Source organism: Python bivittatus, unplaced genomic scaffold, assembly GCF_059951505.1.
Source record: "Python bivittatus isolate LINGU-HERP-01145 unplaced genomic scaffold, Pbiv_v1 ctg000080_np1212, whole genome shotgun sequence".
In the NCBI taxonomy this organism is placed as follows: Eukaryota; Metazoa; Chordata; class Lepidosauria; order Squamata; family Pythonidae; genus Python; species Python bivittatus.
In genome coordinates this window covers 86660404-86688245 of record NW_028277035.1, presented here as the reverse complement: position 1 = coordinate 86688245, position 27842 = coordinate 86660404, and the positions used below count along the sequence as shown (strand labels likewise).

At 42.3% G+C, this 27842-nt stretch overlaps 1 protein-coding gene across 4 annotated transcripts in view; it reads left to right on the top strand.

Moving 5' to 3' along the window:
• The window catches only part of PLXNB1 (plexin B1), a 130738-nt gene that overhangs the window by 21731 nt on the left and 81165 nt on the right, over positions 1-27842 (top strand). For 2 of the 4 annotated variants that reach the window (XM_088134517.1, XM_088134520.1), the window contains exons 2-3: positions 1187-1236; positions 3425-3531. The gene's annotated coding sequence lies outside the window, so the exon portion shown is untranslated. The remainder of the gene's footprint in view (positions 1-1186; positions 1237-3424; positions 3532-27842) is intronic. The other 2 variants (XM_088134519.1, XM_088134518.1) reach the window with 2 other exon arrangements.

Sequence of the window (27842 nt, the reverse complement as noted above, 5' to 3'; positions counted from 1 at the left end):
ATAAAGCATTCTGTCTCCCTAGATGAAAGACCTATCTAGGGCACCATTCTGTTTACAACAGTAGCAGCTACACCCCTGCAAAGCTTACAAGCCATTTCCTCACTGGTGATTTATAGTATGTTATGGCACATTCAACCATCTCTGTACTGATATAACCAGAACTACAATTTCTGACCTTCAAAAACCCAAAGTACCACTAGATGGCAGCAAAGAGATACAGAGTATAAGTATTTACTGCCATCTGGTATGTTCAGATGGAATAGCCTTGTAATAAGAGTAAGCGGGACAGGTTTTATACCACCATAATGATACCTGGATTATGCTAGAAGATGTTACCAATTGCTAGTAAGGAAATAACAAAGGACAAGCTGTGATCTGATGTTCGTCCACAGCATCCAGTTGCCTTTTAAACTTGGAGACTCCATATGCTTGATCGTGGCTTCCAGACATTCATTATATCTTTTTTTTAAAAAAACAGTAATATTCTGTCTGTTGCAACCAGCCCCACTCTGTCTTTCTGGATCCACTCAGTACAAGGCAAGAAGGAAGAGCTGTTTGACCTTCTCCCTCTGTTCTGTGCTTATGTATAATGAGAAGAGGATAGTGCTGTGCACCTCAAGTGGCTTGGGGATGATCAATGGACTTTCTGCAGGAAAGCGGGCCTCAGAGGGTGCCCAGCAATGTCTGCCCTGAGAACAGTCCTCCCTGTGCTCACAGGGAGTGTGTTTCTATCTTGGAGAAGAAGCTTTGTATTAGGGTGGAGGTCTTCTTGGTCTCTCATTCATTTTTACATTCTTTTCCTTCTCACCTTTCTTCCAAAAAAACTCATTGGCTGAGTTCACCCAACATTTTAAGCTAAAATGGGGCTAGTTTGTAGCTCAGTGTGTTGCATGAACCAAGCCAATATGATTAGTTTATGGCTCAGTGTATCATGCGAACCCAGGCAACCAAAGGGAGTAAACCAAGGTTCAGTTAACCATGGGTTAGTGTCTTATGTGAACACAATCACTGTGTGGGACCAATAGGGTCATTGTCCCCTTATGTCTCAGCCATCCCTTAGTGAGGACCTGGCCTTTTTTTGCTGGGTCAACGGGCAACTGCTGATGGTAGTTCAAAGCAAATGACACTGGCTTGGCTGAGAGGAAGATGATCTTCCCTTTTACATTCTCTCTATTGTGTTTTACAGGTTGGATTGCATTGACTCAGAAGAGCAATGAAGCCCAAGCAGTCCCAATGGTAAGTACAGTAGTGTGAAGATTCAGCATGGCGTGGCTACTCAGAAACCAAGGAAGGTGATGGTCCAGATTAGGGGTATGAATATTCAGGGGGTCTGGCAGGTGGGGCAGGACTTTCTGAATGATATTCAGATTGGGGTGAGTGTGGGATCCTTGGGCCAGAATGGTGTTTCCTCTCAGTGATTAGTTATGATGCTTTCCCTAGATCAGTGTTTCTCCACCTTGGCAACTTTAAGATGTGTGGACTATAACTCCCAGAATTCCCCAGCCAGCATGGGAGTTGAAGTCCACACATCTTAAAGTTGCCAAGGTGGAGAAACACTGCCCTAGATGCTATGTAATTCAGTAGTGTTGACCCAATAAGAAAAAAATGGTAGGTCTCTATGCCAGTCTGTAATGGAGGGGGTCCTTGTGTATACATGCACAGGGGCGTGGTGGGTCTTCCCCTCGGATTCCCTCTAGTGGGAGGGGTCCTAAGTTCTCCCCCACAATCCCTTCTGTTGCATTCTCCTGGGATAAACTTGTTTGGTAGGCTACCTCCATCTCCTCTTTACAGAGAAGATACATAGAATTGTGACTGCTTACTCTTATAATGACATACTATTTTTTTTCTTTGTCATACTTCTTTCACTTTTTTGTGAAGCACTCTCTTTCTTTGACAACGTATGTACGTATCTCTGTCATTATCATCATCATCATCATCTTTTTCTCTTTTTCTTTTTTTGTTGCTAATTAAAAAGCAATAAAAAATTTAAAAAAAACCAGAGGCCTTCTGATCTGCGCCTACCTCCACTATTCCCTAGAAAATTTTGTCCTGCTTCTCCAACCCTTCTCCAGGGTAGCTTTTTCTTCTGAAGCCAGGTTGGGAAGAGATGCCTTCTCCTTCCAGGATGGGGGGAAAAGATTTGAGACACAGTGGAATTTCCCCATCTTCCTTTTTGAAGCCCATCAGAAGTTTTTGTGCTCCTAAACAGTTCTTCAGAGTTTGATTTTCCTGGCCTCTTTTAGCTTCTGCCCACTCTAGTTTGGCAAGTCCAGTCTAAGTTTCCTTTAACCTTTTTGTAATTAGAAATCCTTTCAGGATGGGATTTCTCCCCATCCACTACAAAACTAATGGGTGCCATTTTTTACTGTTCATATTCCTCAGATAATTTGAATAACAGGTTATCATGTAACGTTATTTCAGAGGGAAGTCAGCAGGTAGTCAAGATATCTCTACCCACCACACTGGACAAAGGTATCTTGACCCTGAAAATTGAAATGAAGACCCCCTCCTTGAGAAGTTCCAGAAAAACTAAGAATAAAGTAGGAGTAACCCTTAAGATTGACAGAACTGTCAATTTCAGGATTTGTTAAAAGCCTGTTTGGGTCAGCTGTATTGAACACACACGGACAGTGATTGTGTTCACACAACATGTCGATCCGTCTAACTGATCTATGATTTCTCAAGCAACCTGCCTCAGTTAATAATCTGAGGCACTAACTAGCTAACCACAGTTTAGAGTAGTAATCCAGCCTCTGCCACTCACCTGTGACTCTAATACTCGTTATTTTGGAGTTGGGATCATGGTTGAATTAAACCCAAAGCACCTAAGGTGAATTATTAAGTGACCTACTAGATCTTGTTTTGTCTGAATGCAGCAGAGAGAATTAAGTTGAGGCTAACTCTTCCTTCTGGCTGCTGGATTCAGAGGGACATAGAGAGAGGAACTGAGAGCAAAATACAAAAATGGGACTGTTCCAGACACTTCACCTGTGTGTATGTCTGCTTGCAGGTGTTATGTGTCCATGTGAGTGAAATGGGGATGGAAAGGAAATGAGGGGAAACCAACCTTCACCTCTCCTAATTCCACTGGCTATGATCCTGATCAGACAATCATAGGTTGTTCAGAATTTTTTTTGCTGCATGCCACCTGTCTAAAAAAGAAGAAAAAGGAGTTGTTGGTCACAAAGCAGGCTGTGATACCACCCAAGATGGCTGTCCCCTGTGGGGCAATCCTCCACTCGTTCAGTCTTACAAGCTAGTTGATTGGGGCCACCCAGCTTCTGGGTTGCAACCGTGCAATAATACATGTTTGGGTTTCATGTTTTGGGGTGTGTCAGTTTATGTGCCAGGAAGTTTAATGTATATCACATTCCAGTTACCTCCAGGACAACGTTAAATTCACTTTCCCTGTTTTTTCCCCAAGGTTGCCTGAACTCCAGGTATTCCACAGATTTCTGGCTTCCACTCTAAGCAGTTTACCAGTGGTCATTCCACCCCTGTTCGTGCCCAGATTTCGCCTATAGCAGGCAGGTACTGGTTTTTGGTTTGTTCTGTCTTGTTTTGTTTTTGCATGGAAGATGCGGTGAAAGTGAAAATTGTGTGGTGATGTTTCTGGTTTTTTTGTGGATGAAGGTAACTTGAGTGCCAGGTTATTGCTGATGAGGCACATTGCTGCATCTTGTTGCCTACAGTGAACTAACTCAGCATTCAGATCGTAATGTGGTGTTCTTGATTCATGTTAGTCCCTTGCTGTGCCTCTATTTATTGATTGATTTATTCATCCCATTTATATCGCCGCCCATCTCACAAAGCGACTCTATTGAACTTTTGTTTGTGACGTGTGTTATAGGTTGGATCTCGTGGCTGGATTCAGATTATCCTTCCAACCATAATTCCTCTCCTTACAGGTGGACTTCAGCATACTGTTTTCTATATGATCTTCTTTTATGCAGAGGTGTCTCTGGGGGAGAGGGTCAAGAGGAGGTCACGTGATGAAATCCGTGCCATGCCATCACGATGCAAGTTCTGCCCCTTTTGTATGTGTGTGGTGGAGCAGAGTGTACAATGCAACAGTGCAATGTTGCTTTTGTCATTTTGACAAAACCAAAACATGGCTTGCTCCCTCAGGGAGCAAGGAGGGGCAAATGATGTGCAGGAGGGTATCATGGCATACATCTCAAACATTGGGAGTCACTATGTGATGGCAGCATTTGCATAATGATGTCACTGCACATATGTACGTATGTATCTTGGTGTCTTCATGCTTTGCTGCAGATGCTGCAGCGCCAGTGGTAGTCTTTGTGCCACATGTTATTGTATAAATCAGTGTTTTTCAAACTTGGCAACTTTAAGATGTGTGAACTTCAACTCCCGGAATTCCCTGGCCAGCAAAGGTCACCACCAAATCCACCCAGTTTTTTGGAAATGATTTCCCATGGTCTTCTAGGAGATTTTTTGACTTGTAGGTTAAAAGCCAACCAAATAATGCCTTGGCTAATTCAACCTATTAAGCCTTATCTGGTAAAATATCTAAGTCATTCTGATACAATCTATATACAAACTCTTCTTTCAGATCAAAGGGACTCTGCTTCCCTATATATTGCCAAATTCTGCTGTGCTGCCAGCAAAATAAGATCCAAGTTAACTAACCCCTCATACCTTAATACAGCACATTGTGGTTAACTCTTGAATAACTCTGAATAAGTACAGATAGATAGATTTAATAATAATTTAATTTAATAATAACAATAATTTAATAATAAGGATAGATAGATACTTTTTGCTTACTTTTATCTTAGAATCTTAGTTTTATGTCACTAAAGTTAGGTCAAATTCCACCCATTTAGCTTGGGTTTCATATCTGGCCTTCCTCTTCTACTTTTAAACTGCTTTTTGATTGGTTTGTTTTATACTGGTCTTTGAAAGAAATTTTGAACTGAACTGAAACCTAGTGTATTTTGCTAAGTCTTGACTTAGTGGGTATGTTGTATGAAACCACCCATCCTGGTTGGTATGCCATGGTTTAGATTGTAGTACATTGTAAAACCCCAGCTAATTGTGGCTTGTTCAACAAAACCATGGGTAAGTGAACCATGACTTAGCATGATGCACATGTATTTGTATAGTTTTATTTTTATTTTTGTGAGAGGCCTATAAACATTCTACAAGCTTCATGCTCATAGGTATAATACATTTTACAGATTTTAAATGCTAGGAAGAATTTTTAAAAATAATTTATTAAATCGTTAGGTTTAATTTGTAAAATAGAATGGTAAAAAAAAAAAAATTAGCAAATTGTCTGGCAGCCCAGATTCTTGCACTTCTAAGAAGGAAGCAGAAAGGGGAATTGTTTAACTATATCTGTTAAAAGTACAGGAAGTCCTGTCTGCTGCTGCACCTCAACATCTTGAATCCAGGTTAGACAATTGGTTTAAGTAAACAGTAGAGTTATATTAAAATTGCACAGACATGGAAGCAACTGTTGATTAGGAGTCTCTTCTTACTTCCGTAAAGAGAGTGGGTAGGAAGCTGGACAGGATGCATCTGCATTTAATAGTTATGATGCCTAAGCCAACACAGGCTGCAGTCTTTGCTGAAAAAGGTATTCCTGCTTTGATTCTTTATAAAGTAACTTGGCCAAGTGCAAAACTTGACACTGCCAGTGGAGTGTAGTAATTAAGGTCTTTCACTGGCACTTGGGAGACCCAGGTTCTAGTCTACCTTCAGAACTTCTCTGGGTGACTTTGGACCAGCTCCTCTCTTTCTGCCCAACCTACCTGTTGACTTGAGTTCGTGAAGGAAAGGTGGGACCAGTGTTGGCTCAAAGGTATATGGCTGCCAAGGCCAGACAGCCACAGAATATGTATCCCTCCCAAACCCTCATTAGCTGCAGTGCCCAAACCATGCCCAGACCTGCCTGGCTGGCCAATGGCCTAATAGACCCAACTGGTCTAATGAAGTCCTGATAGCATGGTTCGTGGGATGTCAGGCAGGACTAGCGGAAGTGAGTGGGGCTGGTTAGTGGAACTGTGGTTGCCAGATCCAGGATTTAGGGGCTGTGACTAAGTTAGTACCTGTCTGGTTAAGTGTGTTCTCTAAATCCAGGTCCTGATTAAGCATGTTGTGTGATCTCAAACAAATTTCATCTTGGATCCCTTTAACGTGGCTGCTGTAATCAGCAGTAGACCCGATGGACAGCAATGGGTGGAAGGGCTTCAAGGTGGAGTCATTTTTGATTTTCAGTGACATAGTGAGCCTGACAGTTGGGGTAAACTGTGATATATGGGGGTCTAAAAAGGGTGCTGCACACTTTTGTGCTATCTAAGGCTTTTCTCTCCATGTATTGTGGAAACATGACCAGAGCAGGATAGTGACTGGTCTCTAGAACAGAAAGCTGAACTTAGAAAACAAGTGGTCAAGAAAACGTGATCAAAAGCATCTGAGCGGGTGTCTATATAAAGTAGAAATTAGAACTTCAGGACTGTTTAGTCTGCAGCAGGCAAGAGGATGGGATGAGCTCGTACCATGTTGTTTGTTTTAATAGCAGAAAGTTATTCATAGGTCAGTCTGTTTCTTTCACTTCTAAGAGAGAAAAGCAGCTGGAGAGGGGGAGGAAGAGGAAGAGGTAATGATTTATTTTTTAGCATCTAATTGGGAAGTAAAGGGTAAGCAACCTATTAAATACATGTCATCCACTGCCAAATCATCCTGACAATGAATTGTTTCTGTTTTTTCCTGGTGAAAAAAATTTCCTGCTAAATAATTGCAGTGGTTTTTGCCAAGCTGGTGTTCTTCACATGTGCTCGGCTTCATCCCATTAGCCATGCTGACCAGTCCCATCCGGAGATCTCTGAATCATAGGCTAAGTAAAAGGTTGCATTCACACATTATGCTAAGGCATAATGAGCTTTGCTTAATTGTTCTTATGCTTTACGAACCCAGCCAGGATGTCTTCCAATTAGGAATTCTTAAGGGGCATGAATGTGGTCCTCAGAATGTCGCCAAAAGTCCCCATGATAGATGGGAAGTTACTGAGCACAACCCAGCGTGCCACTGAAAAGCCAAATGCACAGCATGAGATGTGAATTTTTCAATTGTGACTTACTCGAAACATAGGTGGTGGCGTCTACTACACCATCTCACTGCTTCTGTCAGAATGGTGAAAACAACGTCGCGGCCCAGCTGTACAAACTCTGCTCTCTGGGGTGTGCGTGCAGTATTGCGATGCATGCAGAAAAGAGGCAGGGGTTACATCATGACACTGCAGTGATGTGTTCATCAGTCTGATGCCCCTTTGTCTCCCCACAGACAGTGCTGCATGGGGACAGCTTTGGGGGAGCCCTCCAGTTGCAAGGATCCCACATCTTCCTCAAGTTTAAAATACAGTGTTTCATCACTGGGAAAGCAAACTGGTCTTAACTCCCCACCCCACAACTAATGGCATTTGTAGTAAATGTGGATTACTTCTGCAACAGGCAGTCCCAGCAGTCTGGCTGCATCTGGGGAAATGCCTTGGGGCTTGCAAGGGAGGAGAAACACTTTTTCCATCCTATGTCATTTTATGAATATTCCTTCTTGTGTATGTACTGTAGTGATACAAATGTGATCTTACTTTGTTCCTGGACGTTTCCTTGCTGTACCATCCAAATTCAGGAACTCTTGTTCCTCTTTTTTTAAAAAAACCAAACAGCTAATTCTTCCAACCTGCTGTTTTCCCCAAAGAGACGTTTGCCAAATGAACTGTTGCCCTTTTTTCCTCTTGGAACTGTTTGGTTCTTTTGAACTTTCTATATTCCTTCTTTCCAATGTCAGAGTCCTTTTTCTGTCATATTTTCTTCTTTTTTCTAAATGACAAATGCAATTATGGATATTCCACAAGGATGGGGTAATGTGCTGGCGGTGCATGGAAAACCCAAGAATGAACAAAAACTCAGAAGAAACTCTGACTTTTGCATGCGGGGAGCAAGATTTTTTCTGGAAAGTGCTTTAGTAAGATGACGATGATAAAATGTTTGGAATAAAAAACATCTGCTCCCCATATTCCACCTGATGACAAATTATGGTTCTTTTCCCTGTTCAACAAGGGTGGGCGATCCACAGATTACACTCACCCCCTGATGCTAGTCCTCCATAGCTCCCAATGAAATTTGGCACTGTAGTTGCCTGCCAAAATTCAGCAGTATGCTTTTTTGTCTACTTTTAAAGTAGCAAATTCTCCATCCCCAACATTTATTTATTTTAAGAATATCACATTGTGTTTAATGTTTAGTTTTCTTGTATATTCATTCATTCTCCTAGCCCTGCCCTTTTTCTGAGGGAACCCCCCAATAGGCATCTCTATGACTGAATATGACTCCTGGTCTAGAAAAACGATCCACCCTTGCTGTAAATCAAGGTGAAATCATTCCCCTTTCTGTTTGCACCTTTTGCAAATATTCCAATGGATGCTGGAGCTTTGAGGTCATGGCTTATTGTCTGTCAGTGCCACTCTTTGGCCCTCTCATAAGAACTTATTCATGTGAAGCTGCTCCTTAAATTCCTGCTCTGGGTGCCTCGTCCTTATCTTCAAACTCTTTTAAGCTTCCCTCCTTCGTACCTCTGCCTGGAGACCTTTGCTCTCCTACTTCAGCCAAAGGTCTTCTAATCTCTGGAGGGTCTTCAGCCTTTCCCCTTGCTTCTCCTTTCGTAACAATCACGGGATGCTCCCTAATGATACGGGGGCTGTATCAGAAGTCCTGATTTGCCGGGGGTTGTTCTCAGTTTGCCTGGAGACTAGACTGCTTTCCAGCGAAGTCTCAGAAGGTAGACCTGTACAGAATTGCGAAGGGGAGCCCAGGTTTCATCACCCGTTACAATCCACTCCTCCTGTGCCTGGGGCTCGAAAGGAGGGTAGGTTTTGCCATCTGTCAATACTTGCTCTCCTTTCACACATGCAAATGCAAAGAGGAGCAAGTTTTGAAGGAACAGTAACGCCCATTTTCTTTTTTTTCAAAGTGACTGGAAAAAAATAGTCCCCAGCTATATCAAGTATGGGAAATCTGCTGCAGAGGACTAGACACGTTAATAAAATTACCCTGAGATATATGCCATGTTGTGGAATGTGGAAAGTTGCTGGTAGCTTCCAGATGTACTTATTACAGTAAGTTACAAAATGGTTTCTTGGTTTCAGCATGGTGGTTTTCTGCAGGTCCGGCCACTGTAAACCATATTTTATGGCTTCATGTACATAAACCTAGTTGTAGTGGTCCATTTAATGAACAGGGGAGAAACAAGCCAAGCTTAGTGCAGGGTTTCTGGTGACAAAGGATGTGCAACCATGCTGTGTCGTGAAATTGCAAATTTTTGCACTGAACAGACCATGGTCAAGGAGCTTCATTGTTTCCTTTAGCCTCTCTACTTGCAAGTGAGAAGCATGTCCCTGGAACAGATTCATGAGAGAGAAAGCTCTATGACAGCGTTTCTCAACCTCAGCAACTTGAAGATGTGTGGACTTCAACTCCCAGAATTCTGGCTAGGGAATTCTGGGAGTTGAAGTCCATACATCTTAAAGTTGCTGAGGTTGAGAAACACTGTCATAGAGCTTTCTCCCTTGTGAATGTCTTCCAGGGAGTTGACTTATGTAAAATTTCAGCCATTATTTCATTGCGGGCTGTGGTTCGTAACTAGAATAGAGGCAAGAGATCATGGCTAGCATGAACCTTCAGTAAGGGTTTTGTCTGCACAAGAATCTACTTTAGAAGGGTAGCCACAGAGCAGATGTCATTTTTCTGACTGGTCTTCTTCAGCCTTAAAATAGCCAGAGCCAAACAAGATGAAGATGGGCTGTTCAGGCTGGGTGGGCTAATTAGGTACATCAAAAGCCTTCGGGCCAAAAGGAAAACATGCAGCAAAGGACAGTTTGATGAAAGGGTTACAAAAAGAAATACTCTGCTGCTTGAGCTGATGAAGGACTATAATCCAGTTCAATTAGGTAGTTCTTCATTTTGGTTGTTCTCCCCCCCGCCCCCTTTTTCCCCTGTTGGAGCTTCACGCAGTTCTGGCTTTAGACAAGTAGGAACGAAATATAAGAAAAAATACACCAGTCAGATGTGATTCCAAAACATGGCATGATAGAAGAGTTCTAGTCCAGCAGAAAGGTTCTTTTTAAACATTTAAACCAGTGTTTCTCAACCTTGGCAACTTTAAGATGCGTGGACTTCAACTCCCAGAATTCCCCAGCCAGCCATGCTGGTTGGGGAATTCTGGGAGTTGAAGTCCACGCATCTTAAAGTTGCCAAGGTTGAGAAACACTGAATCAAAGAGTTCATAATGCAATAAACTGTGTACATATTAGTTCTTGCAAGGGATTCAGAGGGAATACTCCTGTTGCAAGAATATGGCCAGCTAATATAGAAGGTGGGGCAAGCCCTTTTAGGCTACCTAATTATGAGAAGTCAATCACAGTTTTCCTTTTTATTTGTTGAGTTGGGAAGATAAACTTCCACTGCTAACTTTCTGTTCCTCTTCAGCAGTAAAACGCCTGGGATCAACATGGTTGCTATCTCCTCATTAATTTCTCCTTCTCCTTCTCACCTCTGGCAACCAGCCGCCTTCACATCTAATTTGATTAGATTATTTATCCTTTCTCTGCTGGTGTTGACACCTAAGTTCACCCTGTCGGTTCTCGTGCATAATATCTCAGTTACTATGGCAAAAATTGCAGGGAACTCACAGCCTTTCTAAACGCGCACAACTCTTTTGGGAACGCTGTAGGCAAGGCTGGGCCTGGGAAATGTGGCATACTGGAGGTCACTGACCTACAAGCATTGCTGACCATTGATCATGCTGGCTGGGGCTGCGGAGAATTTTAGTCCAACACCAGGAATCCCCTGCTGGTTTTTGTCAATGAAATAGAGAGCAGATGCTCTCTTTTGCATTGCATACAGGAACTTCAGTAGCAGTAGGATGGGAGAGATTTGAGTTCAGATTCCTAGGCAGCTATGAAATGCAGTGAGAGATACTGGCGTATCGTAGGGTTGTTGTGAGGTTAAAAGTCCATGTGTAGTGGGGATATGTATAATGCTCTCTGCACCTTGTAGAAAGGATGAACTTTTTAAAAAGTTCAATACATATATCTTTGTCCCAATTATCCCATCTGTTCTCTACTTTCTTGCTCAGCACTTACTTGGTCTTCACTACAGAGTCTTGTAGAGGCGCAAGAATTCTCATTATGTCTGGTAGCTTTTGAAGGCCAGCACATCCCCCCCACTGACCTTTTTGGAACCCCCAGATTAAATGAATGTTACTTTTAAAAATAAAAAATGCTAAATCTCATGAGAATTGGGCCAATCTCAAGAGATTTCAGCATTTTTCCCTATTTTCATTCTAGTCCTTATGCCATGCTAGTATGAGTGTGGAACTTAGGTTGGGACCTGTTGCTCTAAACTATAGTTTGTTGATCAAACCACAACCGCATGCATACTGTGCCCAAATCAAACAAACTACGTGATGGTTAGCATGACCTACGAACCCAATCTGAGAACTGCCGTTCCAACTCATGTAGAGAATGCCAAGATGGGGCAGGATGGGCTCCTACGTCATCCTCAGTATAATTATCATTGCATTTGACTAAAGGTTCATTTATCCTTCTCACCCATTGAAGCTTTTCCAACCTTTTCTCCTCCCTCCCCCATATTCTTTTTCTTCAAGCTGGACTGCCCACTTGGCAGAATTCAAATATTTTTAGTGCACTACAGTGTCTTCTCTGCAGCGTAATGAGGATAAGCCTTGCTCTGGCATTTGGCCAAATTTTCAGCCTTGTTTTGCATGTTATTGAGGTCATTTTTTTTCCTATGGTCTCTCTCCACTGTCTTTACATTTCTCTCCTTGGGCCCAAATCATTCATGAATCCAGCCAGCATATTTTCCACCCAGCCCTTCAAATATGTAATTGAAATATTGAATAGTATTGAATGTCTGCAGCTTTCTGCAAAGCCTCCTTCCGCTGTGTCACAGGACCTTTGTTCAAAGTTGTTTTCTTGTTGCTTTATATCCCTTTCACATGACAACGCTGCCTGGCATGGATCTTTCAGTGGTTTTGTTAGTAGAGCTTTTGTATGCTAGTTACAGTTGAGAAGTGCTGTGACCAGAGCGTTGGTCTTGAGAGTCAATCTTATTTTATAGACTAAAATTTATTAGCCTTCCTCTGCCACCGGTGCCCCTCTGGATTCTAAAAACAACATGCAAGCCAGACTTTGTGCCAAAGAATTAAGGGCCACAAGTTTGACATTAGGACTTAGAACCAGGACAAAGTAATATCAAAGCTTTTTAACCAATCAGGTTGCTCTATTGCAGATCTTAAAGTAGTCAAACAAACAAACTTTATCAGCACTGTTGAGTGAGAAATTGTTGAACTCAGGTATATCAGAAGGTTTCAGGCCACCTCAGATCTCTACAAACACAGTGAGTTTGTAATACATTACAATTGTTTATTATTAGATGTATATCCTACCTTTATTTGTACAACTCAAGATGGCTTACATCATATTCCCTCCTCCTAGTTTCCCATCCAACTGTGAGGTGGGTTGTGCTAAGAGAGAGGGCTGGCCCCAAGTCACCCAGCTGGCTTCCGTGCCTAAGCAGGGACTAGAAATCACGGTCTCCTGGTTTCTGGTCCAACTCCTTAACTACCACACCATCCAGCTACTTAACTACTACATCACTGACAATAGACAGAGACGCTTGTAATCTGTCTGACATGCAATCTGTGACTGCATAATCACTCAGTCTTCTCCCCTTTTCCCCCAACTCATCCCAACTCAAATCCTGCATTAGTTTAGCCACTCTGTGCATCTGATGAAATGAGTTGTGGCTCCAAAAGCTCAAGTGTTTAATACAATGAAAAGGTGCCACCAGACTCCTTCTGATTTTAGTGCTCGATAAGAAAAAGTACGGCAGTGTTTTAGGAAAATGGGGGTGGGGTGGGGGGTGCGATCTGACCAAAATGCAAAGCAGCAGTAAGAGAGCCAATGTGATGTTTCTATGAGCAGAAGGGGATTACCTGTTATACAAACAGATGATTCATCTAGCCAAAAGGGAGTTATTGGGAGGTCTCCAGATCTTCCCGTGGCAGCCAGATTGCTTTCCCGTGACCCCGAGAGCCCATCCAACAACAACTACTGAAAATCAGCCTGACATTTTGATGGAGGAAACCCAAGAACATTTTAATGTAAGTCATAAAATAGGCATAATATAGGGCCCTTTTTTTAAAGTGCCTCCCCAAATTTTCTCTCTAACCTAGGAAAACTCAGGAAAGTTTATTTCTTGTGCCTGATCCAGTCCTGCCCCCTTGGCATTGTTGCCACACACATATTGTCCTTCCAGCTCGCTCAATAGATCAAGTCTGTTGCTCCACCACAAAAAGACTCCCCATCACCTCCTAGCCCCCAGTTTCCCTTCTCAGTCCTGTTCGGGCCAGGCAGGCATCATTCAAAGAGGAACGTCTGTTTCCTCCATCAACTCCCAGAACAAAGAGGAGACCGAACGAAAAGATGTCTCTTGGCTTCCTGTCCTCCCTTTGACCAAACAGGCTCAGCATTAGTTGGTAAGGGGGGGAGATAAGAAAGGGCTTTCCTCATCTTCATCAGCTGGAGCACGTGCAGTGCAGGATGTCCCCAGGTATCCTTCAGCTTCCTCTTCCTGCGGGCCCATTTTTGGTATTTATTAAAAACATTTCTACATGACTTCTCATTCGGAAAAGGGAAAGGAGGGAGAGAGGGAGGAAAGAAGGTAGGTAAGTAGGTAGGTTATAATGCCCATAAAAAACATTCAGTAAAAAACAGGCCCAAATGCTAGGAGGGATTAAGGCTGACGAATGCTAACATGAAAAGGTGGGTCTTTCAGATTCATCTAAAGCATGTCAGTGTTGGGGTCTGGCATATCCTGGAGGGAAGGGCCTTCTATAGGGCAGGAAAGCATGGGCCTCCAGTTGGCCCCAGTAACAAGCTGGGCACATTGAACAAAATCTCTGCCAAAGATCCCAAGTACCTGGAGGCTTAATCGCTGGAGATTTCTTTAAGGTAATTGCCCATCAGTGGTTGGGGGCTTTGTATTCCAACATCAGGATCTTGAATGTTGCTGAAAGAGAGAGGGGCTGCATTCCAACAGCTATCTTTACTGAGCAAGCAGCCACTAAGATAAAGCAGGAAGGAGAGCTTCCAAACCCTTTTTGACCAAATCAAAGGAAGTTGGGAACCTATGAGGGGTCAGGGATGGCTGTGTTAAACTACAGTGTAGTGTTGCATCTGAACCAGATCATGTGGTTTGTTTGGTTATGGGTAGTGCAAACCTAGTCATTGTGTTTTGTAAACTGTGTTTATGAATTAGCATCTTTTATGAATGCAACCGATTTTAGTTTGTTCAACAAGCTATGATTAAACAGAACATAGGATAGAACAGTGTGGAGTATGGGGACAGCGGAGAAGAATTTGATGCCATTTGTGGCCTGCCTTGTCTGACAGATCATGGATGCAACTTAGATGTTCTTCACGTTTTGTGGTGGTACACAAATGTATCTCAGCATTCACATTAGGAGTTGTTGGGTTCTCATTGGCCTGTTCAGCCACGTCAAAATCCTCCTCAGCCCTGAGACCAGAAATCCTTTTGTATAAAGATGGCAAGGTTTGAATATGGTACCTTTACAGAAGACCACAGGGAATTGCTCTTCAGCTGGCTTTGCATTTCCTTATTCCCAAATCTTGCTCTTTCTTGCATTACGATGGTATCCTGTTGGCCATTCATTTTTGTTTTTTTTGTTTTTGCATCATCACCTTGCTCCCCCCCCCAAAAAACACACTATCAAAACTTACATACTATGTAATATTAAATTATATACATTAAATAGCCTTCACCATCTGGTACCTTCATGTGTTGAACTGCAATGCCCATCATTCCCAGATGCACGATGATGAGGGTTATAGTCCAGTACATCTGGAGGGCACTAATTTGGGGAAGACTGCTTTAAAGGATTACACGGTCCTTCTAACCAGGGAGTATCCGTTGCAAAGAGATCATGTAGCAAAGCTGTTCCTGGATTGTTCTATTCAGACTTAAACTGATAGAATACATTCCTCCAGAGAGAATCCTTAACACACAAAGAGCAAGCAAGTTGGGGCTTAAATCCTTCTCCCTAACATTGCTTTTCCTGTGTGGTGGGAAGTTTTCTTGTCTTGCATGTTGTAAAATAGGGGCCCCCTCCATTCATTCTCTGAAAACTACATTTCAAGAACATTTTTCCATCTGACCTGTTGCTTACATAGCTGAGGCTTTAGGTGTAACCTGGCTTGTGAATTGCACTTTTAATGAAAAAAAATAGATGTTTTCCTATATTTAGCACCTAGGGCATGCGTGTACTAGAAAAGACACTTTTTCAAAGTGTCTTACAAAATCTTGGCTGTGTCTTCCCGGCCCTAAGGAGAAGAAATAATTGAAGGCTTTGTCTGTTAGGAAAGCTGTTTAAACAATGGCTAAATTGCACACACAACCCCGAAGCAGCTTCCTTGATTCACATACAAGCTGGAATACTGGAACGAGGCACCCACATTGTGATGTATAATCTTGCTAGGGTTTTATTTGGTGTTTTATTGGCTTCTGCCAAAAAATGGAAAAAGCACTCTGTCACACGTCTCGCGTGTGGCCAAACTGGCATGGGAGTCAAGAACCACAGGTGTAATAACCTACATGTCTAGCAGAACCAAGGAAGTTGTAAACAAAACAGGCCTCTGTGTTCATAGTAAATTGCTTTAAATGGTGTCACACCATTCCCCTTGCACGGTGTTCTCTGCCTGAGACACAAGCAATCCCTTGTTTAAGTCAAGGCCTTTTCTCTCATCTTCTACCAGATGGTTTAAATTGGGGGGGGGGAGGGTAACCTGGGGCCTCTGGACTTCATGCAAGCCCCTTCAAAAGCTGCCTCTAATTTGTGGACAGAAAGGGAAAATTATTCAGCAAATGGAGATCAGTATATCCAATTAACTGAATGGTTTTAATTACATTTCTATGTAAGCAAAACACGGGGTGGGTGGAAAAAAGGCCACAGGGCAGTCATGGTAACACAATCAAAGCCCTGCCCCTTTGTATATATGCACAAAGCAGTGAGACTTTAGTTGTGCTTTTTGTGCACGGCACACACACACATCAAGGATGCTGCTGAAATGAAAAAAAAAAATCAGGGACTTGATTCACTACACACAAAAGCTGGGGGGTAGTAGCGCTTAGGCTGAAAGGAGCTGCACAATTCAGCTTCAGGCGGAAGTGCCAAGAGTTAAACCAGGAAACCCTGTGAAGATTGTGCGTTCAGCTACATATTTACAATCCGTCTGCTTGATAAAGACATTAGGGCAGTGCTTCTCAACCTTGGCAACTTTAAGACGGGTGGACTTCAACTCCCAGAATTCCCCAGCCAGCCATGCTAGCTGGGGAATTCTGGGAGTTGAAGTCCACCCGTCTTAAAGTTGCTAAGGTTGAGAAGCACTGCATTAGGGTATAGTTTAGGACTTCCACTGGGATCCAACACATCTGGAATCCACCAGGTTGAAGAAAGCTACTCCTTTTGGTCAAGCTTCCAACAAGAAGAAGCCAGACCTTTTCTAGACAGTTGATTCCATTGTCTACATGCCTTTTTCAAGCTTTTAATATCACTAACAAGAAATCCCAGGAGTCAGAATAATATTTTTAGATTCTGGGTATATTTTGGATATACCCAGGGGCTGAATTTAGATTTCCTGCTGTTACGTTAGGGAAGGAATACTGTAGGTCTTTGTAGTATGGTTCTCTCTAGCCTGCTGTTCGCCAGATGTATTCAACTGTATCTTCCCACATGCTCAGCCGGCCTGTCCTGTTGTACTAGTTGGGAGTGGCTGGCCTCACAGACCAATATATATTAAGGCCAGCCGGTTTTGTTAGGATGTTTGAAGCGTTTCTTCCCTACACTGGGATAACCTCCTCTGCTGCTCAGTGTCCCCACATTCCCGTGAAAATGGATCGATATGTGAATTAAAATGAGCACATGGGTGGTTCAAACTTCCCTTCCCCGGTCGGTTTCATTTTAGAGCATTGGATGAACTAAACTCCTTCACAGGGCTACGTCCTTAAGGTTGGCTAGAGATCCACGCAAGATTCCCCTTGTGATTTTTAAGCAAGTCCCCTCCTTCTGTGAAATTGGGGAAGCAAAGAGCTGCCGCTGTTTCTTTTACCCTCCTTTTATTTTTAATTCTCAGTTGCACTGAATATTCGCTGCGTTGAGCGATAAAAGGTATGAGCTCTGACATCTCTCAGCAATATATTATTAGGCACCAAGCGGGCAGGCGGACAGATAGCCATTTGCTATCTATTAATAGCCGATCAAATTCTAAATAGTAGTTACTCATCCTGAGTGTAGTTTCCCAAATGGGAAAGGTTTACAATTTGAAATGAGTAGTTGACCACTTAGGAATCAGGAGGCCGGGACGGGCGACAGCTGAACTTTATCAAAAGGACAAGACCTCACAGGGCAATGCCACACTCCATCCATACCACCCTCCTGGTACTGTTTTGCCAACAGAGGCTGTTACTCCTTATTTTGTCAACAGGACGCTAAGCAACTTAGTAATTTTGCAAATACATCGTAAGAACATAATGCAGTAAGATGTGCAGTAAATAATAATACCAAGAACAATGAAAAAGAAATCAGTGTTAAAAACAGATGGCTTAAAAAACAGCTCAGCGTAGCAAAAAAATTGCACTTCTGTAATTTGGTGGCTTGCTGCTGAATTTTGGTAGCTTGATCCTGGAAGCTGTGGGGATGATCATGGCTGCCAGCAAAAAGATTCAGAGGCTGCATGTGGTCCACAGATCATGGCTCATTCACCTGTGGAGTAACCTGATGGATTTCTGCCTGAATTAGACAGAATTGGCTCACTCCTGGTCCTGTCAATTAAGCAGTCTCACCCAGCAGTGCCCAGGAAGCGGGCCTACTCTGTCATGAGATCTGTCCTGTGGAACAGCGTCCCCCCAGAGAGTTGTATTACAGGTAGTCCTCAATTTACGACCATTCGTTTAACAATCGTTTGTAGTTATGAAGACACTGAAAACAGTGACTTATACCCGGTTCTGCACTTACGACCGTTGCAGCATCCCTGTGGTCAAGTAATTAAAATTTGGGTGCTTGGCAACTGGCATGTATTTACAAAGGTTGCAGTGTCCCAAGATCATGTGATCACTGTTTGTGACCTTCCCAGGGGGTTTCTGACAAGCAACGTCAATGGGGGAAGCTGGATTTGCTTAATAAACATGGCAAAAAAGCTCATAAAATCAGGTGCAACTCAGCAACCACATTGCTTAGCAACGGAAGTTCCGGTCCCAATTGTGGTTGTAAGTTGAGAACTACCTGTACTCCCACCTTAATGCTCTTTAAGAGCATTAAAAATATGGCTTTTCCCTCAAGCTGAGGTGACTGGGGGTACCAAAAAAAAGCCAGTACAGTACGTGCTTCATTGATTATAGAAAGGGCTTTGATTGTGTCGATCACGTCAAGCTGTGGAATGTGCTCAGAAAAATGGGAATACAGAACATCTCCTGTTCCTTGTGAGAAACTTCTATACAGGTCAGGAAACACAGTATGAACAGAACATGGCAAAACAGACTGGCTCCAAGTTGGCAAAGGAGTGTGACAAGGATGCATACTCCCCTTATTTATTCAACCTATATGCGGAATATATACTAAGGGAAGCTGGATTGGAAGAAGATGAGCATGATTTTAAAATCTGAGGAAGAAACATCAATAACCTGTGCTATGCGATAATGCTACCCTGATAGCCAAAAATGCAAAGGATCTGCAACTCCTAGTACTAAAAGTCAAGCAGCACAGTGAAAAAGTGGGACTAAAATTAAGTATAAAGAAGACAAAACTAATGATAAGTAGTAGAACAACCAGCCTTAGAATTGACAAGATATCAAAGTGGTGGATAGCTTCTGCCTTTTAGGATCAACCCTCAACAATAAAAGAACAAACAGTCAAGAAACTTTGAACTGTGATGTTGGAGAAGACTCCTGAGAATACTGTGGACAGCCAAGAAAACAAACCAAAGGACCATTGAACAAATCAACCCAGAGTTCTCACTCGAGACACAAATGACCAGGCTGAAATTGTCCTACTTCGGACATGTTATGCAAAGACCCGGCTCTCTGGAAGAGGCTCTAGTGCTGGGAATAATGGAAGGAAAGAGAAGAAGAGGATGACCAGCATCAAGGTGCATAGATTCAGTTACAGTGGTTATGAGAGCACACCATTGGAAGACCTGAGAAACCAGGTTAGGGTCAGATTGTCATGGGAAAGTCTGAATATAGTTGATGGAGATGGCAATGACTTAATGGCACATGAAATTTGGATTTCTTTTAACATACAGTCTTTATATAAGAGACAGAAATTATTGTAATTCTATATGAAATTTATATAGTGCGTACTTGGAGTTTAGCAATGATTGTTAGTTTTTAAAATAATATAGTACATTCCATTACTTAAAACTAATCAATAAAATATTGAAATTTTTAACCCAATTCTGTGCTAGTAAAGTCCCTGTTTATCTGCTTTCTGTTTATGTTTTTTGCTTCTTTTTTCTTTTCATTTCTTTTTTATATGTTTTTTCTTCTTTTCCTATTTTTCTTGCTCCTTTTCTTTAAAATATTTAATAAAAAAACTAATAATAATTTTTTTAAAAGAGAAAGAACAGAATCAAGTGGTGATCAATGGTTCCTTAATTCTGTTGCTGGCTGATTTACCTTTAGTTACATTGAAAGGGTGAGAGGGTTTTCATATATTTCATTGACACTCCAAAAAGGAGAAAAACTCAGTATAAACAGCAAAAAAATAAAGCAAGAGCAACTACATTTTAAGAAAAAGTGAGTAGTTTTAAATACAGATAACACAGCTAAAGAGTGACGTAGTGGCTGGGTTTAGCCAACATTAACCAAGTCATTAAAAATCTAATAATCACATATGAACAGTATGCTAAGTTTGGATAGTTTTAATTTTGTTTTTTTCAATGGGTTAACATAACTACACAATCTCTGCCCGCTCAGACGGAATATACTTCAACTTATTGCGCAAACCCAGAAAATGAATTAATTCAGTAACCAGCCTAGAAATGTGGTGTCAACTCAGCCAAAGAATTGGAATAAGAAAAATTGAAAGCATTTAAAAAACCAAAACAAAAAAGAGGGACAAAGTATGAAAAACAGTGCCTTGGAATGTATCGGGGATGAAAAGAGAGATAAAAAGATTAGTCTTAAATGGACAGGAGAAAGAGACTCATAGGGGCTCTAGGACAGAAGTAACACCATGCATAGGAATGGTTTGTCTCTATGGGAAGAAGTAGGTCGCCCTTTCAAAGCACCAGATGCCAACATAATTGCATCAACAGCCTTCACCACTTTTAGCTTTAGGAGTAAAAACCATTTGGGAAGCCTTTAGGAATATATCTAACCTGCTCTTCCCCAAAAGTATTAGAACTGGAACTTCCAGTCTGGAGGGAGCTGAGTTGGGGAAGACTGTGCTGAAATGGTGGCATTAGTCTGTCGCTTGCTTCTCTGGTTATCAAATATTATTGTGATTATTAACGAATAACATGAAACCTAGTTTGGAAGGGGAGGCATTATCCTCTATTGCCTCATGTAGTCAATAGGGCTTAGGAGAGGTTGCTTAGGCAGATAATAGAAGAGGAATCAGATCAATCTTTTAATGCAGAACTGAGATTAGAATTTCTGGTAGTGATGAAGAGATGAGAAGAATGTGTATCTTCTGCCTATTTTACTTCTTGGATAGCAAGACAGCAGAGAAGGGCAATCCAATACCAATTAATGTACATTCCAGTTTTAAAACAAAATTAATCAGAAGTAGCTCAACAAGTCTCCTTTGCAGCTCAGATGTTCCCTGACAAGTGATACAGGCTTCTCTGGCAGAAGCAATTAATCCTTCATCGCCTTCTGTTGCACTCCAGATTAAATACAATGAATGGGGGAGTGGTATTTTAGCTGTGTAGGGCAGGAAATTTTCTTGGGGACAATAAATGTAAAAATAAACTGTACAGTATTATCTTCCTGATGAAGAAGAATTAATGAGTATTTCAAAGGAGAAACTATTGACGTTAATCAATCTTTGCAATCCACACACACATATACACACAAACACCAACGATGAATAGCCAAGAGGAGAAAAATTCAGGGTCAGTGGAGCTAGTATTCAGATTATCCAGTTCCAACAGCATTTGCAGATGTATTTGTAGATTATCCATCACTATCCCTTTCTGCTAGCTATTATGAAGATGGGATTATCAGAGCATCTGGAAATTATGTAGGGCAATAGTGCAAGAAGAAGTTTTTTTTGCTACCTACACTTTTGAAAGATGGAAGGTTGTAAATTCTTCTATTTTTCAGGAAAGGTTTTGGCAAACAAAAGTTAGGAAGCTTATTCTTATTGAGTGAAAATGGCATGTTCTACTCTTTTTTTAAAATAATCTGATCAGTATGCGGAAAAAGTCTGGATTCTCTGATTTACTTAAACTGTTTTATTTAATATATTAATACTCCAATTTTCATCCAGAGTCCTCAAAGCTGTTCCATAGCATCTATAGTACAGTATGGAGAAGATAAACTAAAACAAACCCTGTCTGATCTTGCCTTTGCCTCCCCATCTTTCTCTGGATTCCTGTGCTGATTTTAAGTGGTCAGTACATTCTGTATAACTGCCTACCTATCTACTGGTGAACTCCCAAAGAGGGTGTGGATCACCTCAGAGCCACTGTCAGCGCCCATTAAGCAGGGTGTGTTCCTGGGGTGGATATCTCAAGGTGTGCACTTTTAAAAGCAAGTTTAGGGAGTAAGGCACAGGCTTCAAAAGTGACTACTCTTCCCAGATCAGCAGAAGGAACATACAGTAGACTTACTATCCAAGCAATTCCCAACAGAGATTCTTCTGTCAGTCACAAGCAGGTGGCAGTCATGGCTAGGAAGGCCTTTGCACAGCTTCATGTTGTGTGCCAGTTGTGCCCGTTCCTGGACCAGGAGGCTCTGCTCATGGTCACTCATGCCCTGGTCACCTCCCAAGTGGGCTACTGTAATGTGGTATACATGGAGCTACCCTTAAAGAGTGTTCGGAAGCTTCAGCAGGTGCAGAATGCAGTGGTGAGGGCAGTTATGTGTGCCCCTAAAGCGGCACATGTTACACCTCTGCTCCATGAGCTGCATTGGTTGACAGTCTGCTTCCAGGCCCAACTCATGGTTTGGTTTTGACCTTTAAAGCCCTTCATGGCATGGGGCCGGGTTATTTGAGGTACTGTCTCCACCCGATTACATCAGCCTGTCCCATCAGGTCTGGCAGAAGAGGTGTGTTGTGGGTCTCATCTGCGAAAGTGTTTCATCTGGCAGAGCCCAGGAGATGGCCCTTTTCTGCCATGGCACCCACTGTGTGGAACATCACACCCCCTGCCCCAAGTTGAGACTGATTTCATCCTTGATATCCTTCCGGACGTCCTTCAAAATATGGCTGTGTCAGCAGGTGTGGGGATCCCAAGGAAATGGCGATTTAATGAGATGGCTGCATTGTTTTTAACTTTGATTTTCTCAACTATCTTGTTATTAATAATAGCGTTGATGTCTTTTAATTGTACTTGTTTTAATATTTTTATGACTTCTTATTGTGTGCTGCCTAGAGTCTCTTTTCTGTGAGATGAGCGGCTATATAAACCTGATAAATAAGCAGGGAAAATGGCATTGGATGGAGAAGAATGCAAGACACAATTCATAAAAGAGGATGTGAAATTGCAACTCCCACCATCCTGAAGCAGCTTGGATTTAAGGGAAGTAAATGTCTCTTTTGCAGAAGATATTAAGCTGTTAACCAAGGCTTGCCCAATCTATAGTTCACTTTCATATGGCCCAGCAAAACCTTGTTCTACACACATTAGAAACGGCACTCTTGGGAATGAGAAAAGCACAACACAGAAGGAGGTGCCTTGCTGGGGTGGGATGTGGGTGGAGCAGATGCGTAGCATACAGAAAATCCCAGATGAGCCAGTTTGGTCTAGTGGTGAAGGCATCAGGCATGAAACCGGGAGACCATGAGTTCTAGTCCCACCTTAGGCATGAAGCTGATTGGGGGACTTTGGGCCAGTCACTCCCTCTCAGCCCTAGGAAGGAGGAGGCAAGGGCAAACCACTTCCGAAAATCTTGCCAAGAAAACTGCGGGAACTAGTCAGGCAGTTGCCAGGAGTCAAGTTAATACTTACATCTTTGATTTCCTATATAGTTCTGTGGTGTGACATGGGGAAGGAATCATAGGGGCAAAAGAACCCTAGGCTTGATCTATCAGGACTCTTCTTATATTCTTATCTTAGGCTGCATGTTTGCACATGTATGTCTGTGATTGCATAACAGAAGGTTATGCGTGCTAAGTGAAGGGGATGGTGGCTCTGCCCGTGCCTCCAGCCTGCCCAGGTCCTGCTTTGGCTGCGCTCCCTCCTCTGTGGGGACGAGTCCACACTCATCACTGCAGGCAGGCTCTGGGGGCAGAAAGGTCGTCCAGCCCTGCTTCAGACTTCAGGAAAATATAATCCAACTCCTGATCTAACTGCATACGAAACACAAGCCCACCACGGTGAAGTTTAAGGTTCAAGTCTGTTTCCTCTAGTTTAATCAGTGCAGGGAGCAATGGATTTATGGAATCCTTCTATACCAGTGTTGTCCAAACTTGGCCACTTTAAGATGATTGAAGTCCACTCATCTTAAAGTGGCCAAGTTTGGACCACACTGTTCTATACAATAGGAAGCAACCTGATTTAGGAGGTCTTCCACATGATCTGCTGCTTTGTAGCCCAGGCCAGGAGCCTTACAATTCCATTTATGGCAACGGCACAAGCTTTTGGTTGTTTATCCAAAGCTTCTTTGTGCTGTATTCTTCAGAGTCTGTGGAAAATATGTTTCCTGTCAGAATAAGCAGCATTACTATGACCTTTCATATTTTATACCTTCCCTCACATCCTCTTTTCTCCATCTTCTTTCCTGCTCTTTATTGTCTTCTCTTCTTGCACTTCCTTCTTGGCAACGGCTCGTATCATGTCATCCCTCTGCCAGAGCTAAACAGGAGAATTCTCCTGCTTTGCCCTCTGTGAGAGCTAAACTTTTAAGCATCTTCAATTCTGCCAAATATTTGCGACTGTTTTTCTTTCTATGTTGTTGCTGGGATAAACATGCGCAAAGTAATTTCTTTGAAACCTTCACAGGTAGCTATTAATGCTACGGAATTATAGATGATAATTGTGTCTTTAAAGGTAGGAGATATGTTGTGTCTCTAGCTGCCTGGACTTGTTAATGCTTTCTAAATAACTGTGGACAATTCACCTTGTTGTGTGTGCACAATTATGAGTAGATTTAAGGAATTTAGAAAACAGTTTAAAAGGATTTGGAAACTGGAATTTAGCCTTGTTGCCATACAATTTATTAGAGCAGTGTTTCTCAACCTTGGTGGGTTTAAGATGTGTGGACTTCAACTCCCAGAATCCCCCAGCCTGCTGGCTGGGGGATTCTGGGAGTTGAAGTCCACACATCTTAAACCCACCAAGGTTGAGAAACACTATATTATAGAATTAATATGAATCCAGATTGGGAGATTTCTTTCTCAGGCTGCTCTCCCTCCAGATCTATCTATCAAAGACAGCACCAGCCTGATGCAACTTTCTGACACATCCTGTTCTCTCTAAGTTCCTTTACCAAGACCCTTCCATTCAGCCAGCTCCAAGAGAAAGAAAGAAAAAGAAAGGTGGTTTAATTGTTTTTCCTCAAAGCCCAGTAATGGAGCTTAACGAAACCTTGTGGAAATCCTAAGAACACGAAAGATAGCATTGCAGCCACATAAACCTGCACCCAGGACCATCATTTTAATAGCAAATTCCCTTTTTAAAATAGCGCAGCTAATGTTAGTACGTAATGAGGGTTCATGTGAGGAAAAGGGGGCCAAGAAAGGCCAAGCGAAGGCAGCTATCTCACAGATTAGCTTGACTTTAATTCTCTGGGTCCATTTGACATGGCAGGTTACATATTACCTGGTTGAATTGGCCACTGGAATTTAGGGCATGCGCAGAAGTGATTGCAGAGCGGATTGGAATGTGAGAAAAACATCTTGGCCACGCTGAGATGGGAGATGTTGCTGGACTTGGTGACCCTGTGGGCGAATCCAGCAGGAGTCCTTCTATAACTTCACCTCCCCTTAACAAATTGTCCAATTCACCTGAAAAAAAAGATAGATGAAATGTTATTACACACACACATACGCACGCACACTATTTTGTGCTGTTGCTTAGGGAACATGATAGATTTAAGCGAGTGGATCTAAGTGTTTTGATTTGTTTTGGGGGGAGCTGAGGAGTGAAATGGGTTCCTGAAGCATTAATGCAACTATTTTACCTCTTAAAGCCTTCCCCCTTTGGAAAATCAACCTGATATCTGGGGAGGGGGTCACTTGGAAGCCATCTTTGTTCTAAAGGTACTCTAAACAGGACCTCCTCAATGTCTGGCTATTATAAATGCATCTCAGTCTCTCCTTCCTCCTCCCACCACCATCAGGAGGGAGGAAGGCTTCAAGCCCCAGTGCAGAGGAGCAAGGGGGATCCCCAGGGGCTGAGAATATCCCCTCTGAACAAAAGAGCCTCTCTTTGGGTCACCTAAACACGGTGTGTGATGTGAATCAGGGCATGGGAGCACCAAGGCAGCCTGCCAGCGTGGCTTCAGGGAGCGTGAGTGTTCTGCTATCTTGGTTGCTTATCTAAAACAAGCACATGGAGCTGGATTTTAGAGCTTAACAAAATGCTGCTTGTTAACATAACAAATAATCGGTGCACTCTGTTCCCTTCCTTCACATTCGAGCACAAAGGTGCCATGAATGTAATATACCGGCTAATTTCCTGAGACATGCAGGTTTGGCCCATTGATATATCTGGGAAAGGGAGATTTAAGAATTTAATTCAAAGTATATTTACATGTAACTTAGCCTACTAAGTGTAAGATATTCCAAGAATAGGGATTGAGAGATTGATAGGTTAATTAAACTACCTCATCTTTCCACTATGGACTGTCACTCAAAGTGGCTCACATCAGTGAAAACCAATACAAAATTAAAATCCTTTAAAAGAAATACAAAATACCCCCCCACATTAAATATTAAAATGAGGGAGATACTAGAGGCAAGACTGTTTCAAGTAGATTGTGTTCGGCTTGTGGAATGAAGGAAGGTAGAAAGTAGGAAAATCTTAATCAAATGGTGAAGCACCAGCAGAGGGGCCCTGGCCTGCTCAAGTAGGGATTCCCAGTTTTGATGTTGCCCCTGAAAAGGTTCTGAGCATATTACCAAAGCAGAATCTATCCTACGCTTTGCAGGATCCGAACAATGGACAGAAGAGCATACAGATAGCCCTTGCTTAGTGAACACAATGGGGACCAGCAACTCTGTTGGTAAGCAGCATGGTTGCTAAGTGAAACATCACCTCCATGTGACTGCGATGGGTTCACTTCCACTGCAGTCATTAAGCAAATCACAGGGAGTTGTTAAGTGAGACATCACATGACTGCAACTTGTGATTTTACTGCCGGCTTCTCCATTGACTCTGCTTGTTGGAAGCCGGATGTGAAGTGCAAATGGCAATCACATGACCATGAGGACACTGCAACGGTCGTAAATGCGAGGACTGGTCAGGTGAGGGCTGGTCATAAAGTTACTTTTTCAGCACTGTTGTAACTTTGAACGGTCACTAAATGAGGTAGTTGTTAAGCAAGGTCTACCTGTACAGCAAGGGGAACATGGAAGTGCATGGAACTTCTTTTGGGATATTCCCTTTCATTCAATGCATACCCTGCGCTAATATAAAGCTTTTTTCCTTATTATTTTATTTTTGCCAATTAAGTAATTTTGACATCCCGGTAGAAATTCCAAAGCAGTTTTTGTAGAAATGTAATATGTGACTTATCCAGTTACTGTATCATTGCCAGCAATTTCGATGATTGCAGCAGTCAACCATCACTGTGTGGATAGAAAGATGGGCAGAAGGAAAAGAACAGCGAAACTGGTTCTCTGAGCCCCCAAGGGACTTGATACTTGATTTTCTCAAAGAACAGCCCTTTACACCACAGGCAAAGCTGTCTTTAAGAATGAAGGGAGTTTGTAAAATTGCCTTGTGGTTAGTTGTACTGCGGAGAAAAGGTGGAGTAGCTCTTCTGTCCAGTATCTCTGCAGCATTTTTCGTATTGCAGCATTTAAGCAGTTTCATGTTGCAAAAATTGGAGCAGAATATATGAAACAATTCAGTATCACCTTATACCATTAATTTCCTAGATAGTTCTGTGGTGGGTCATGGGGAGTGAATCATATGGGCAAAACTACAGCTGATTTACAGGTATGAACCAGTCACAAACCACTAGTAAATAGTTCAAATTTTTGTACCTCTGTTGGGGAATTTAACAGCATTGGGACAAGAGTGTGAACAGAGCCCCAGCCTGCAACTCTTTAAAGCAGCAGCAGCATAAGCTGCTACAGTTGTGCAGGTATCTGAAAAGACATGGCTGCTTTAAAGAGTTGAATATAGATGCTACATTAATGCTCCCACGTGCTCTGAAGCACTATTTTGGAATCAAAACTGATTGCACAAACCTGTTAACTAGATCTCAGAAGCTTAGGTATTAATGCTCCTGTTGGAGGCGAGAGAGGAGAGAACTGTTGGAAATGACCATGAATTTCTCCTGAACTGAAAGATTTTATTTATCAGTGGACACAGGATCCAGCAAAAC